The sequence below is a fragment of the Cygnus olor genome, chromosome 8 (genome assembly GCF_009769625.2).
Source record: "Cygnus olor isolate bCygOlo1 chromosome 8, bCygOlo1.pri.v2, whole genome shotgun sequence".
In the NCBI taxonomy this organism is placed as follows: Eukaryota; Metazoa; Chordata; class Aves; order Anseriformes; family Anatidae; genus Cygnus; species Cygnus olor.
In genome coordinates this window covers 29276339-29292139 of record NC_049176.1, presented here as the reverse complement: position 1 = coordinate 29292139, position 15801 = coordinate 29276339, and the positions used below count along the sequence as shown (strand labels likewise).

Below are 15801 nucleotides of genomic sequence, written 5' to 3'. Positions count from 1 at the left end.
CATTTTATATTCTGTTGTTAGTGTGAATGATGTTCAGAAAGTTGATACACATTGCAACAGCAGGTGTTAAGACAGGCAAGTAGGGAACAAAAGCTCTTAGTGCATGAAAAAGTCTAATAATAGACAATTTGTTCACCTGGCACTGGCTGCATTAGCATTTGAGATGAGCTCATTGTTATTTGGCAATGAGCTTTCTGCTGGTCGCAAGGATGAAAATATGGAAAATCCAGGTTGTGGAAATAAAGGTTTGCTAATATTAGAACGGCATTAAATGGTGCATGATAGAACTGGAAAGGTTGAGGGTGAGCTGGGGGTTTTAAATAGTGAGACACTTCCGTAATCAGGAAAGCAATCAATAAAGACAGAGTTGTGTATACACTTGCAATAAAATTACACGTGTAAACATTTTCAATAACTCTACAACTGGGCAAGCTGTTCAGAGCAGGTTTGCACTCAGAAGTGTAGTTCCAGCTTTTTCCAGGCTCACTGAAAATGTGGCTATTAGTTAGGGAAGCTCACCACGAAAAGCAAAGTTAGGCAGTCTGCTCAGAAGGGAATCATCAGTCCATACAGGCAATTCTCTGCCGCAGCCCCGCTGGGGCTGCCAGAGCCGCGGGGCAGTGCTGGCAGCACCGCTACGTCCTGCTTGTGTCCTGAGCACCAGGTACGTGGGGTGCACCTCCAGATCCCGAGCAGCTGGCATGAGGAAGAGCACGTTGATTCCTGGAAGTGTGTTGAACACTTCCATGTGTGTTGTTGGGGCCATGAGCATTTGGGAGGCTTTCTCTTCCAGGAGGGTAGCATGCCTGGTCTGGAGGAGGAGGAGATGGAGCCTGCACTTGTCTGTGCTTCCCATCTATCCCTCAGAAGGTACAGGGGAAGCAGTGCATGAATTAAAAAGGGCAGTGACACAGCCGAGTGGCCCTAAACCACCTTCTGCTTAGCATGTAGACTGCCTCCAGAAAGAGGGCCAGGTGCTCTCTCCCCAGAACAGACAGTGAAATGGACGTCCTTAACCCTGAAGTGTGTTTTCATGTCCTAATCTAAAACTGAGGAAATCATATTAATTTTAATATATAATAATAATATGTCATCATCATGGTTTTGTTTTTGGAGAGCAAAAGTCCCTCTGATCTTTTCAATTTTGTTTTCCATATCCACACCATCCCATCTCCTGGCTGTGTGCAGCCAAGGGATTTGGTGAGAGCTGCAGGACCCTGTTCCTATCTACTACTCTGAGCCGTGCACACTGGTCTGTGCCTCGATCCCAGGGACATTAGGGATGGGGACATCACAGATCTCCCTTAGGTGGACCATGGAGATGAACCCTGCAGCAGAGGCCACACTGGTAAGCTCCCTGTAGTGTTTTGTTGTACCAAAACTTTACATTGGCTTCCTGAAGTCACATAGTAGTTCATTGTTAATCAAAAGCTTCTGTTCCTCAAAGTTATGTGTACAGTTTCCAGGAAACAGTGATCTATGTGTCAGCAAGCCCCCACCACCATGTAGCTAATTGGGCTAACCTTCCAGACAATGACTGTACATGTTTTGGGCCAAAAGCCCCTTCCCTATTAAGTGTAAAGTGCATTGACCATTGTATTACAGCCAGGCAGGGCTTGTTTGACATAAGTGCTATTCGTTAGCATCAGATTTGGTATTGCAGACATCTATGACAATGTGCAATCTGTGCTAGAAGAGGTCAATATAATCATATAGCACCAAAAGGAAAAAAAATCATAATTGGACTATTGGGTACCGATGATGTTAACAAATAGACAACGATTTTAAAATAATTGAACTGGTTAATATCTCATACTTTCAAAAGTGAATATGCTGGAGAAGTTCACAAACATTTAGCAATCAGTTCTCACACTGCTTGACCACAGTAGTCGTGCACTGATGGCATTTGTGGCAGCATGTATGTCTGGTTAAGTCCGGGAGTCAGCCCATATACATATCTCTGAAAAGTCAAGGACCAGACAATTAGTTTCTTCACATCAGTTGTTTTTGTCCTCCTTTTTTTTTTTCTTTTTTTCTTTTTTTTTTTTTTTTCCCTTTAAAATATCAGGTGGAATTTAGGACGTAAGCCTTTAGGTATCTAAAGGGAGGCCACGACTGAGCACGGATCAGATTGCTTTTCCTTGCTCAACTCCCCCTTTGCATTCCAGCCTGACAAAGTTTTGTTGCAGTTACTTAGTACATAGATAACTAAATGCTTTAAATACTAATTAAAATAGATGATGTTTAACTGTTGGCCTGTGCTATTTGTTTATGATGGAAGACAGCAGTGAACAGAATCATCTATTACCATTATCAGCAGCCTTTCTTTTCTTCTCCAGTTCTTATCCAAGCAATACATATGTCCAGGCACTGACTTGGTTCCCGTAAACAGCCTTGTTTCCAACAGGATCTCTTCCTCCATCTTTCCACTGTCTTATCTTTCAATTCACCCCGAAACTACCTTAAAACAATACATTCTAAGTTCCCTGGGGGTTGTGTACTTGAAACTTTATATTGGAATTGTTTTAGCCCATAACGCATGTAGCCTCATTTTCCGTATGCAGAAGTGCATTGCCATTAATCAAAGGAAGAGCTGAGTAGAGTGGTACAATCCACATTCTTATTTTGGAAAATTAAAAGGCAGTATCATTATTAAAAGGCAATTCGGCTAAATGTTTTCTGATGGAGAGAGAATTGGGACACACTACATTGTCCGGTGACTTTGCCAAAAATATGACACCAAGAGGCACGATAAATGAATGTATAAATAGTAATTGTTCTGAAAGGAGTAGTCATAAATCACAAAGTGAGTTTCAGGACATTACTTTCATGGTGATACTTGAAATGTGATCTACCTTGAATTAAAAGAAAATCAGATTTTCTCCTCTGGTTGCGTTGAAAGGAGTTAGATACTGGAAACCCAATTTCCCTGAAGCAAAACCCTATGCAAAATATGAAGCTCTGCAATAAACATTAGACCAAGTTTTGCAAAGAGGAGGGGGGCTGTTGAAGAGTGCAAACCAGCAATTTTTTGGAACAAGAGGTTATTAATCATGCAACACTTAGGGTTAGCAAAGTTCTGGCCCTGAATCAGCGACGCACTGCAACAAATTGCATCACTCCAGTAGGAGCAGATAAGGTGATCTGTGAAGCTCTGCAACAGATCTCGAAAGACCTTTTCCCTTGCAGAACAGCCCGTGTTATAATGAAATACAATCCTATTATTTGTTGTATCCATTTATCAGCAGAATTCAGCCTGTCTCATGCTGTCTGTGCAGATATTCTTCCCCAGGTTCATCCAGCCTGCTTTTGGATGGAGAAAATACCTGCAGCCTACCTTTTCCCATTTTTTCCCTGAACAGCATCTCCATGAATGTGTGCACAACCTGGGAAGCAATAGTGAAAAGTGCTGAAAAGCTGAAGTCTGAAGAGCTCGTAGGATAGCTGAGCACTAGACCTTACCAAAAGAGGGGTCTTTCTTTCTAGCATTGATATCCTGTGGACATGACCCTGCAGAGCTAATCCAGCTCTGTTTCACTTATTAGATCAGATACAGGATTCACAGGATGCTTTACAGCTTGGGTCCTGTGTTCCCAGAAATCCTCTGGCCAGTTCCCTCATCTCTTCTGGGTCTCTCTGTGACCAGTTTCTGCTGTGCCTATAAGGAGTGGTGTGTAGGTTGGCATCACTAGCTATAATTGCTATAATTACATTTGAAAGTAGACCCTTGATAAGATTTGGAAACGGGGACCAGCTCAATTATGCAGCTTTGTGATCTAATTTTATTTGCTTTGGTTTCACAGTCTCCCTCTTATCCTGCTTGTTGTTTGTCACACTCCTTGTGCTCTGGTTTACATCAAATGAGCTCATCTATGCTCCCTGCTCATATAGCTTATGATATAGGGACAGCCCAGGGAAGCCTGGAGCCCTGAAACACATGGGTTTGCATGGAGAAAGTCAGTTTGGAAAGGCAGGGGAACAAGAAGCTTGGCAGTCTCGGGGCCTAGAGTAAAGGGGATGTAATGTGGTGCTCCTCACCGGCCCTTTCACTGCTTCACAAGGAAAAATGCAAAAGTTTTGAAGCAGGAATTTTTGCCATCAGCTGCTAGCCACCTGGGGCTATTCAAAGAGTAATGAACTTTTGGTATTCCTATAAATTTGAAGTGGTCAAACAATCTCTGGTTGTTTTGTTTGTTTCTTTTCAAGTATTATTCTAGAATAACAGATATGTGGCAATTCCTGCTTTTTTCACTGGTACCTGGACCCCAGATACGTGGTGTAGGGAGCAGAGATGCTTGGACAGCCTTGATGGTTGTACAGTATTGATGCACTTTTTGATTTAATAACTCATGTTCCTCCAACACGACAATTTCCTCAGCAGCAGCTAAGAAGCTAATCTGGTTGCCAGACTGACCAACACAAGGCTGAAGTTTCTGAAGCTCAGTAGCAGGATTTGAAACAGTTGGTAATTTAGGAGCTAGAGCAGTATGTTTCTTCAGTATAGCCTGCAGGTCAGCCGTTACCTGCTAATAAATAGGTAATAAATAACCACTAGCAGTGTCAGCTTCCTGCTATTTATTCTCTCATGTAATATTCCAAGTTTATTTGTACCACGGGAAAATTTACCTGATAGGAAAGCAAACAAGCCACAGCCAGATCTCCCCGCTGAAGCCTGCACAAGCAGAGTTTGTGCCTCAGACTGTCCCCAGTGCCTGCAGGTAAATCACTGCTTCCACTAAGGGAACCTCACTCCTGCCTCACCTTGTCTCTTGTCTCAGGAGTATCTGCCTGGTTCACCTGGTCCCCAGCCAGACATCATTCTCCAGCTGAGGACTTGGCTTTCCAGTAGTGGTTTGGTCATTTTCTGAGAGCAAGTAGCCAGGCACAATTGCCTTCTTTCTCACTATTTTCTCCAGTATTTCATGTAGTTTATCCACCCTGCTAAAGCTGGCAAAGAGGTCTCTTTCAGAAGATTGATGCAATGAATTTCAAGCTGTATCTTCAGTAAGTGAAATATTTTCTCCCCATTTTTCATCCAGCTCCTGGGGCTGGACAGATAGTTTTTTATTAATAGAATATACACTAATATCAAAACATTTTTCAAGCCAAATCTCTTAATTACTTTTTCCATTACCTGCCTGGGACTCCACATGAATAAATGAAAAGAAGCAGAGAAGATGGACACATGACACGATCCTCTATGTAAATCGCTCTGTATATCCCAAACCATCTTCTGGGGCAGTGCTAACTAATTTATGATAGGTCACCCAATAGTTATTAATAAGTTATTGAATTAATATAAAATTAATTCAGTAATATTTCTTGAATTAACAATGGCTCATTAGCCAACTCATGGCTTAATCAGCCTTGTTTTTTGCAAAATATTTGGGAAGTGCACTGATGCCATGGGTGCTTGCTAAAGGTGCACACAGTGATTCAAATGTGCTTCCCCTTCACCAGTGGAGGCTGGCTCTGTGGAAATATGTTCTTAAAGCATCCAAGACCCATCACTGCTTTGAAAGTGTCAAAATAGCACTTTCTGTCTGTATCCTCTTTGTGTTTCCTCTTCGTTACGTTAATGGGTGGCCACGTGCTGTGCACTTCACTTGCCTCACTTTGAGTTTTGCGCTGAGCTTTCAATTAACGGGGCTCAAACCAATAACTCTGGCAGCGCTTTCCCCTCCAGAAATCCAACTCTTATTGCACATCCATTTTTAAAAAGGTGTTATTGATCCTTCATGAGTCTTCAGGGATCCTCTCTGCTGCGTCTAAGGACGAGGGAAGGAACTCGCTTGCCACCAGGATGAAGCTGCTTCCCAGGGCCATCAAGGTGCGGGACTGCAGGAGTAGCAGACCCTTGCTGCAGCCCCCCGAGCCCAACTATTATCAGGGAATTTAATGAAAGAGACTGGGTAGCATAAGACTTCAATTCAAGCACAGAGAGTAGTTTTTTACAAATGCATGAATATTGGGTGGGCTCTCACATCCCCAACTTTGAATCATTTGAAGTTTGCCAGCCCTCATGTCTTTCATTAGTGAAGGATATTTACTTCATTTTCCATCCATTTTTCTTCGTTTTGTCGCCTCAGCTTTGCTGCCTTCAAGGAAACAATATATTACAGACATGCTGTTTTGCCCTCGGAGAGTGTACAGCAGCTCATTTAACTCTGGTGCTGTTCTCCTGATGCTGTAGCCTGAAATCCATCCGCTACCTATCTGCAATCCAACCTATACTTCCTAAGCAAAGCTAACCCTCTGTTAAGGGAATTACCTCTTATTTGTGACGGTGTCGGTCACACTGAAATACACACAACTGCGCTGCCTTGGTGGTGCTGTCTGAAAGACATGCGGTGAATTCAGCCGCAGTTTCTCTCAGAAGGAGTTCAGCTCAACTTTCTGACCACAGTTATCTGAAAATGCTTGGAGCCTTTTTTTTCGCTTCATGTTGTTTAATGCTGTCATTATTCCAAGCTGTTTCTGTACATGTATGGACTTTTTTTTTTTTTTTTTTTTACAGTGGTTAAGCTATGGGCTCTTGGTGTGCTGTTACTGAGGAGGCCTGATGACATGGGATTTGGAGCTGGGTGGAACAGGGTGTATTCTGCCACTTGATTTATTGTCTGGTCAGATTAATTTGCTTTTTTTGTGCAGGAGGATCATTACGATGCCAGGTGTTTATTCCATTTGGACTGTGAATCTAGCTAATTGCCAGGGCACCTAGAGCTTGTGAACAACCTTGTATGAAAACAAAACAAAACTTAATCTAAAAGTACAAAACCACTCAAGGCACCCTGCAGAACAGCCCTCTTTCGCTATGGATTGGGAGCCCCAGTACAGAACGAAAACTTCTCAAGGCTAGGGTTGTGGAGCCAGCAGCATACGTGGAAGCAGAGCTCTGACCCCTGGTACCCAGGCAGGACTTGTCTCAGAGCAGCATCCAGAGGGGATGCTCACCTTAACCTTCTGGTCTCCACATGAGCGCATGAAATTAGTTTTGTACGGGCTGAAGGAAGAAGGGAAACTCCTCATGTTTTTCTTTTTAGGGACTTTACACAAAGTGTTGCTGTGAAAAATATATGTGAAAAACAAGACACTTTTTTTTTTTGCAAGCTGAGAACCTGCTTCCTGCCCTTTGGTAAAGCAGGCTTTGTGTGTCCCTCCTGCTGCAGCCTGTAAGGCTCCTCTACCTTCTTTTTATTTACAGCCTTGCTAGCAAGAAGATACACACAGATGATGGGATCAGGGCTCCAAAGCCCCCTGTCTACGGGCCAGCAGGGACCCTGGCTGCCAGGCACTGGGCTGCGGTACAAGCCCTGTACAACCCAGTGAACAGGGACCAGGATGCCAGGGTCCCAGATTCTGTCACCAGCTCTTCCAACAGACAGTCTGCATGGTGTTGTTCAGTATCTCCTCCTGCTCTTGTAGGGAGTCCCATTTCTGATGCCCGACAGAAGTCTGTGCATCCCCTGAGGTCATTGCCCTATAAATTGCAACCCTGGGGAACTACTCACCTGCTCATTTGACACACCTTGTGTTGTGGCTTATACAGCTGCTTCTGTTTAAGTAACTGTTGTTATTCTCGCATGTGGTGGTGCCTTTTTTCTTCCCACGTCGCTGGTGCAGTTGGTAGATGTCTGAAAGCTGCTGAGCCCTAGGGCCCAGCATGGGGGGATGTCCTGGTCTGTCTCTTAGGACGTGGTAACTTCCCTCCATCTTTTCAGCAGTGATGCAATAAATTATTACCCTGCAAGAGAATTTAATCACACAGTTAAATACATCATTTGCAAGGCTTTTAGCATGCCCTATTAAGTTCTCCACATTTTCATGTAATATATTTAGGCCATTGTTACAGTTTCAGATACTTGTACTGATTTCATTCCTGGTAAATGTATCAGCAGATCACAGCAGGAAAAAAAAACCCTGACACATCTCCCCAGAAGTTTTTGCTGCAGCCTGAGCTCCCAGCCGCATCGCGTTCAATAGGTCAGCCGAGAGGCACTTTGCCATTGCCCGGTAATTACCGTGGAACCTCTAATCCAGGCCACAAATTCCTCCCTGCCCATAGTCCTTTCTACTTCAGAATGCGTATCTAATAGCAACCAAGGACTTTTCCTATTTTCTCACTTGGAATCTGTTTTGGGAACTTGGAATTGCTATCTCACTGAATCAGTAACATCTGTGACTGCAGGGCAGCCCGAGTGGGAATGGTTAGGGGGTTAGGCAGATTTCCTGCATTTCAAGGCTCTTTTCCTCTGAAGAGACTGCTTTGGGACAATCCAATTGCATTTAATGCTGCTTCTTTCCTTTTCCTTTTTTTTTTTGTTGTTGTTTTAACCCCATCTTTTCTCCCTTTTTTTTTTTCCTCTCCCCAGCCCCACCCAAGTTGTTTGGGTTTAAGAAGTAAAAATGATTTTAAGGATGCATGCCAGCATTTTGAAAAGTTTCTGTTTCAAACACATGAAAAGAAAAGTCTGAAGGGATTCCTAGAACTGTATTGCAGCTTGCAGGTATGGCTTTGATTTTCCTTTTGGCAGGCTTTCACCATCCACTCTTTCATTGCCCTTCCAAGAAACACTGCTGGGTGCCTAAAGACCAGCGTGCTTCTTATACTTGGCAAGAGAAGATAACAGTAATGCTACAGTTTGGGCTTTGAAAGATTAAAAGCAACATTTATTCCTTACAGTACCTTCAAACTTCCTCAAGTTAATTTAAAATCCATTTTAGAGAATGTTTAACTAGTAATACTGGATTTTTTTCTAAAATTCTGTATATACTGTACCTGTTATTTAAACCAAGTAAGAGGTGGATTAAAGCAAGCACAGTGCTTTAAAGTGTGTTACATGCTTTGAGCAGTCCTTTCCCTCTGTTGGGAGGAATACCCTGTTCTTCTGGGACTGGTCTCTTTACGATATCTCTGTAAAAGCTCTGGCAAGAAGTGACTGTACTTTGAGAGCAGTTTTCAATTGTTCAGAAACTTTTTGCTCCTCCTCCCCCCTTTTTGGTGGTGACTGACCTTATTGCTAGCCAAGTAGACAACAGAAGTATCCCTTCCCCAGCTTGCACGGCTGCTGATAAATTATTCATACAGCTAATGAGGATTGTGAATTTTCAGGCATTTTTAAAGGCTTGCATCACTTAGTCAACATTTCTCTCACACCTGCATGCTTCAGGCAATCAGGTGTTTAAAATTACCAACAAAGAGCTCTGCCCCTTCTCCTCCTGAAAATGCTTTGTTCAACAGCAGAGTCCTGTGGCTATTTTGTCTGTTTGTCTGCGTGAGGTTTTTTCTGTGCTAATTAGTGTGAGGGGAAAGGGGAATCTGAGAGGACTGCGTTAATTAGCAGAAGGGATCACATACCTTGGCTTATATTAATTTTGAAATGACAAGACACAGGTGCACATTTAGTGGCATTGAATGCATGTTAACATTTAAGGGCCTTTTTTTTTTTTTTTTTTTTTTTCTTTTTCCTATGGAAGGATTTTCCTTTAGTAGGAGTTATCAGGGAAAAAAAATCTCAGAGTAAGGAAGCTCCTGTTGAAGCTAAGAGCTACGCGATGTGAAAGGACTGATTATGTTTATATTACATGGTCTCCTGTGAAAAAAATCAAGCCTCCCAGCTAGCAGGGAAAGAAAGGTCCCTGGAACTGAGGAAACAACTGACTCAGTGTCTTAATTCTGAAGGAAATGAGTCCTTTGTAGATGAGAGGGATTCTTCTGATCTAGTTCAGTGAAAGGCATGCAACTATGAAAATAAGTTTTTCCTGTAGGGTTGGAGAATAAAGCAGAGAATCAGAAGGACTGGGGACTGGAAGGCAAAGAGACTTGCATTTAATCTTGTTTTAACCTTTAAATGTTCCACTGGTGACTGTGCATCACCCACGGTATCCTTAAGAAAAACTTGAGAGTGAAAGATTAACAATAAATGAAATCTTTGTTGTGTGTGGCAGCCTGGCTGCCATGGCTGGGCAGCAAAGAGTTTGGAGAGACCATCACAGGTCTGCCTGATGGTGTAGGGCTCTGAGGTCCTCACATCCCTGCACATACACGTCTGAATGTGGGGGAGATGGCTGAAGGCCTAGACCAATGTCTGAAGAGGATATTTGGTACTTCGAATATGGACCCGAGCCTGTATTTGAGCCCAGTCTTGCCTTCAGCTCATGCTTTGTGGAGTTGAGTTTGCAGTGGGTTTTGATGAATGTGAAATTCAAGTGTGCATCACTGCTGGTCCATACACCAAGGCGTGTCTTGGAAGGGCTGGCCCCCTTCACCTTGCTTGGACACTTCTGTCTGTCCTGCTTGCCCTTACAGGGGTGTCTCAAGACTGCAAAATCCTTCCCATATAGCACTCATCACAAGAGAAAGTAGGAGAGATGGGCAGCATGAAGCAGGGATGCTTACACAACAGTGTGCATTTCTACAGCTAAGGTATAGAAGACATATTGAATTTGGCTATAAACAGCAAAAAAATGAACTTAAATTTATCCTGTTCCCTTACTTGGCATCATAAGACATAGTCTGTGGTCTTCAATAGGTGCACAGGAATGCATGTGTGCCAGCAGCCAATTTTTATCGTAAGTTGTTTTGGTGAAAACTGCGATAGTTCCGTGGTGTTGCCAAGGGTTTGGAACTGTGCTGAGAAATCTAAATCCTCATATAAACTGCAACAGCATCGTGAAGTATAAGCACTGTAAATCTTTACAAATTATTGGTCACTTGAAATAGATATACTTGAGACATTTGGTGCGTATGCCAGTCATTCGGTCATTCTTGGGCAATAGTTTTGCTCTGAAATAAATCCAGTTGACTAACTACATATACTTCACACCTTACCAGCAAGTACAGAGTACACTTAGTGCCATGCTTACAACATAAATGACCATTTTGAAAAAGCAGATCACTCTGGAAGTTGATCAGAAATGCAGATACAATAGAGGAATGTTTTTAATGGCTTTTGGGGGAATATTAAGATTTATTCACATAAAGACCTACTCAGCATGTTGCACAAACTCCTCTTAGCGTACTAATAAGTCAATGTGTTACCAAATGTTTAGTCATTATAATTACAGCCACATGTTGTCCTTTTTACAAATAGGTCTGGCTTAATTGCATCATTTTTCAGCAGGATTTATGTGGTCCTGTTTAATCCAAAATTAGTACATGCACAAATGAAGTGCAAACTATTTTCCATCACTGAACTGTGAAATATTCTCCAGAATAGAGATATACCAACAAGTTGCTAAAAAGATGCAATAAGCAGTCAGGCAACTTTGCGATTTGTATGTATGTGTGTGTCTGCTTCTATATAATTTGCTAAAAGTAAGAAAAAATATACTAAAATATACATTAACTGCCAAATGAACAAAAAAGTCAGTAAATGATCTAAATCAAGCAGTCTTTTTTGATCATCCCCAGTAAGACAGGATGGGAGAGATCATAAGTCTATCTTGATATTGCTAGCTTTCAGCGTTTATTAAATACAGTAAGAGCTAATGCATTTTATATATCACATCAATCTATCACATGCAAATATATCACATTTATAAGATTCTCTGTAGGCCAAGATTGTGTAGGCCGACGTTCTAAGTTACCATGACTAATATTCCATATAACCTACATAGTTCTGAGGGCTTAAGGGTATATGTAGGACATGGTAGATGTATGAGTGTGGGCTACTTGAACCTGGGCCACATGTAGCAATTACAATACATACATAACGATTTGAAGTTTGGAACATGTGATTTCCAAGAGCATTGTAAGTTAGACATTAAAATAGCAATGCATGACTGAATCCCACCAGGACCCAAAAGCCTAATGCTGGAAGCAGATGAAATCCTGGTTCAATTTGTGTCTTAAAGGGAAAAGTTACTTCGACTGAAGTAGTGCTGAGGTCTTGCCATCCAGAATGGAAATTTACTTACTGCTGTGAGGAACTCTGTTGATTTTTAGTGGGCAAGTCAGAAAGCCAACAAAGGGTCCCCATGTTGCTTAAGCACTATTATGGAAGTGCTAAGGATTGTTCTGCATCTAAAAATGAGAGTTTCTCTGTCATTTTTGTTTTCTTTTTTTCTGTTGTCATCTTTGTGCCAGTATGCATAGCCGCGATGTAGACAAATGCAGCTTTTGAAAGTAGGAGAATGGCTCTATTAGTAAAAATATATGAACATTGAATATAGCCCTTGTTTCAAATTCTACTCTCCTCATTTTTATGGCTTGAAAGTATTTTTCATTGTATGTCTTAATGGGCCAAAGTTTCAAAGACTTACTCAAAGTAGGGCACCTCATGACCTGTGCAGGATGATCTTAGCCATGAGGAACGTGCGCCCTTGTGTGTATGAATGGGTTAATATACTTGCAAGCAGTAGCTTGCAGGTCACTGCCACTTCTCTCTGCTTCAGCGTGTCACCACAGTAATTTACGCTCTGAAACCTTAAGGCTATATCTGGTAACGTTCACTTTGTGCTGCAAATAGCGGCTTCAGCTGAGCTGTCTCTGAAGTAGTGCTGGTGCTCAATGAGCACAGCGATCCTCGGTGAGCAGAGCTGTCCACGAGCTACCCAAGTGTGGCTTGCAGCGATCCCAAACTGAAAGATCTGATAAACCAGCTCTGATGGTCAGCTGGACTCATCGTTCTCAGCAGCCCTTTAACCTGAATGTCTTCAGATGACAACAAAGGTGCTCCCAGAAGAGGGCCCAGGGTGGTTCAGGACTGTACTGATGCTTGAGCCAGGGTGTGGGGTCTGTCTTGCCAGTTTGGCTACCTCCCTGACTTATTCTGCTCATTCACAACTTCTGCTTTTCCTAAGAATGTTTGTGTTTAGTTTTGTGTTGTTTTTTTTTGTTTGTTTGTTTTTGTTTTTAATCCAAGTCAAATGCCCAGACTGAGGGACTTGCTACCATTTGTAAATCGGGAGCTGGACATTTACCTGGTATTTCTCATGTAGACATTTCCAAATACACTTTAATGAGAACATCTAATCACTGTTAGCTTCACTTAATAGGAGCAAAACATACACGGGCATCATAATCATACCTGGAGAAATCACAGGTAGAAAAGGATGCTCTGCTGCATTTTGGAGAACATTTTCCTAAGGAGATCTCATTTAATACGTTCCTTTCACAAGAAAATCAGCATTTCCAGAGCTGCATGCACGCTTCTGAGCAGCTTCAGGTAAGCAGCTCAGGACTGCTCCGATTTGGTTGTATTGTTTCTCTTCAGCATGTTCCTCTCCATGAGGAGTGACCTTAGCCTGTCTGTGTGCCAGGGGAGCGATCTCCATCTGTTGAACACTTGTCACATGAACCAGTGACCTACACCGATGTAACACCCTACAACACCTGCGAGCTGCTCAACCGTGGCCGCCCCGGCCGCTGAGAGACATGGAGCAAGAAGCACCCGCGACAGCTTGGAAGAAACTGGGTCACTTTTTTTATGTACCTTAAAGACAAAATATGAAGCAAAATTCCTCCTGGTAGCTGTGAAGCTGGAAGCAATTTCGAGCCTTTTTTTTAAACAGAAAGGCTGCTCTTGCCTTAGTTCACAGAAATTAACACTGAAACATTAGCCTGTCATCCACCGAGTGCTTTAACTGCATAGAAGAAGGCACCTGGACTCAAAAGATCGAAGCTCTGCTCGCTTTTCTCAAGTTGGATATTCTGCTGTTTCTGGTGTGTCTTGAACATGTAGAAGCAGCAGAACTTGTCTCGGGGAATAAAGGCATCACCACGGGAAGGGGACAGATGGTACATGTTCCTGAGACCCAGCGACGGATTGATGCTCCTAAGGAGAGCTGTTCCCACAGGTGGAAGCGCTTTTAAATGAGCTGGTGGCACAGAAAGTTGGGGAAGGAAGGAACGCCTCGGGTGAGTGATCTTCTGCGGGGTTTCGGACCCGGTACCCCTCTCCACATGAAGCTGCTTCGGAGGTCAGCTCTTCGGAAGTTGGGAAATATCCCCAGGAGGGCTGGGCTCCAGGGGGATGGAAAGAGCTGGGGCTCCCAGGAGGCTGCCTCCAACCCTTGCACCAGCTGTTCCATTGGCATTTCCTAATTCTTTCTTCACTTTTATTTATTTTATTTCACTTCAAAGTTGTCTTCGAAAAGAAGAGCCTGAACCGGTTGCGTGTTCACTGGCTGACTGCAATCCTGACGCCTTTTTTTGTCTCCAGAAGCCACCTCACCTGCCTGGGGTCACCGAGGTGGGGCAAGTGCCTGAAGGTCGGCTCTCTGGGACACAGCCTGGTGTCAAACTAGCTTATTGTTTCCAAAAATGGTATTTTTCCCACCTGTTTTTTATTTCACTTGTTTGAAAGTAGCTTTTTTCACACAAAAAAATTTTTCTGCCAAAAGGCTTAGTAACTCACCTCAGTCTCTGGCCAGCACCAGTTTTTTGATGCAAAAGTGCAAAAGTTGGTTTAGATAAGTTACGTGTTTTGCATGGGGAAGATGTTTTCCTAACCCACACCGGTAGAGTATGACATTCTCTGATTTGTGACAACTTCTAAACCTTTCAGAAATCTTCTGTTTGATTTTCAGGCTTTATTATGGTAAGTTGAGATGTTTTTTATTTGCAACATTATTGTTCCTTGTGTGATTGTTTTTGCAATTAGAAAATAATACAGATTAAATGATAGTTACGGTTTTGAGTTTTCCAGGTTGCAGAAGGTGTGCATCTATATTTTTCTTTCAAATTTTGCATTTTAAAAGATTAAAAAAAAAATAAGTAAATCAGAATATAGCTGAAGTATTTCTTTATCCCCGATCCCCGTAGGCTGTCTGCAGCTAGTCTGGACTGAGGATGAGCTTGGAAAGAATACTTCTATGCTCCTGAAATATAAATTGATTGCTAACTTCTCCAAGTTAAAATGGTGATACTATGTTTTATCTTCTAAGAACAAGCAGGGATATCAATTAAAGTGTCACAAGTAAACCCTGAATTGTTGTGAAGTAGCATCTGATTTCCTAGATTCATCTAAAAGGTATGCTTTCAGATCTTAAAAGCCTCTCCTTAACCCCTGTTCCACAAATAGCCTTATGCTGGGATGAAGCAGAGACAAATACACAATAGAACTTAAATATCTGTTTAATAGGAACTGCTGAGGGGTGTGTGCTATATCTTCTCATAGCAACCATAGGCCACATTTCAGAGGTGGAGGCTGAATAGATCAAATGCAATGGTTTCCATGGTTGCACAGGGCTTCATGTACCCAATAACATTAATATTCTGGTCCGTAATAGAATAACTTGTACAAAGGCATTTTTTCCCTCTTTATTTCCTATCTTAAATTATTATTCTACGGATGATTGAATGGAATTAGAACATTAAAGATATATTTAATCTTAAAATGTTGTTGAGATTGTTTTTAGCATGGGCTCAAGCCTTTAGTACTTAAGCGAGCAAAATTTCAGGTGCCTCCTGAGTCAACACTGTAGGATTTGGCTGGTGAAATAATGATTTTTTTTTCTCTTACCAGCTTGCTAATATCATTTATCTTAACAGAAGTTTGATTGCCATTTCTTGTCTGGCAAAGTCAAGTATATTGATGATGGCTGACTGTTTTTGGAAGAAGACAATGTGAGGCTGAGAGCTTACAGGTGGGATCTCAGTTGTGATAACGTGACTTACATTTTAAGCCCAGTAAGTTGTGCTGGATCAATGAAAAATCCTTTTTAAGGGAATGCCTCCTTTTGTGTTTTATTACCAAGTTGGAGGTGATTATTGTTCTTGCCTTTGTTATTATCTAGGCTTCTTGCAGGCTCTTCTCTGCTGGAAATTGTCCACTACCTCATTTTTTATGTCTTTCT

General features: G+C 42.2%; 1 long non-coding RNA gene across 7 annotated transcripts in view; it reads left to right on the top strand.

Moving 5' to 3' along the window:
• Positions 1-8109: 8109 nt before the first annotated feature.
• LOC121074081 overlaps positions 8110-15801 on the top strand; it is a 51900-nt gene continuing 44208 nt past the window's right edge. For all 7 annotated transcript variants that reach the window (XR_005822100.1, XR_005822104.1, XR_005822103.1 and 4 more), the window contains exons 1-3: positions 8110-8507; positions 13218-13861; positions 15497-15591. This is a non-coding gene — a long non-coding RNA (uncharacterized LOC121074081). The remainder of the gene's footprint in view (positions 8508-13217; positions 13862-15496; positions 15592-15801) is intronic.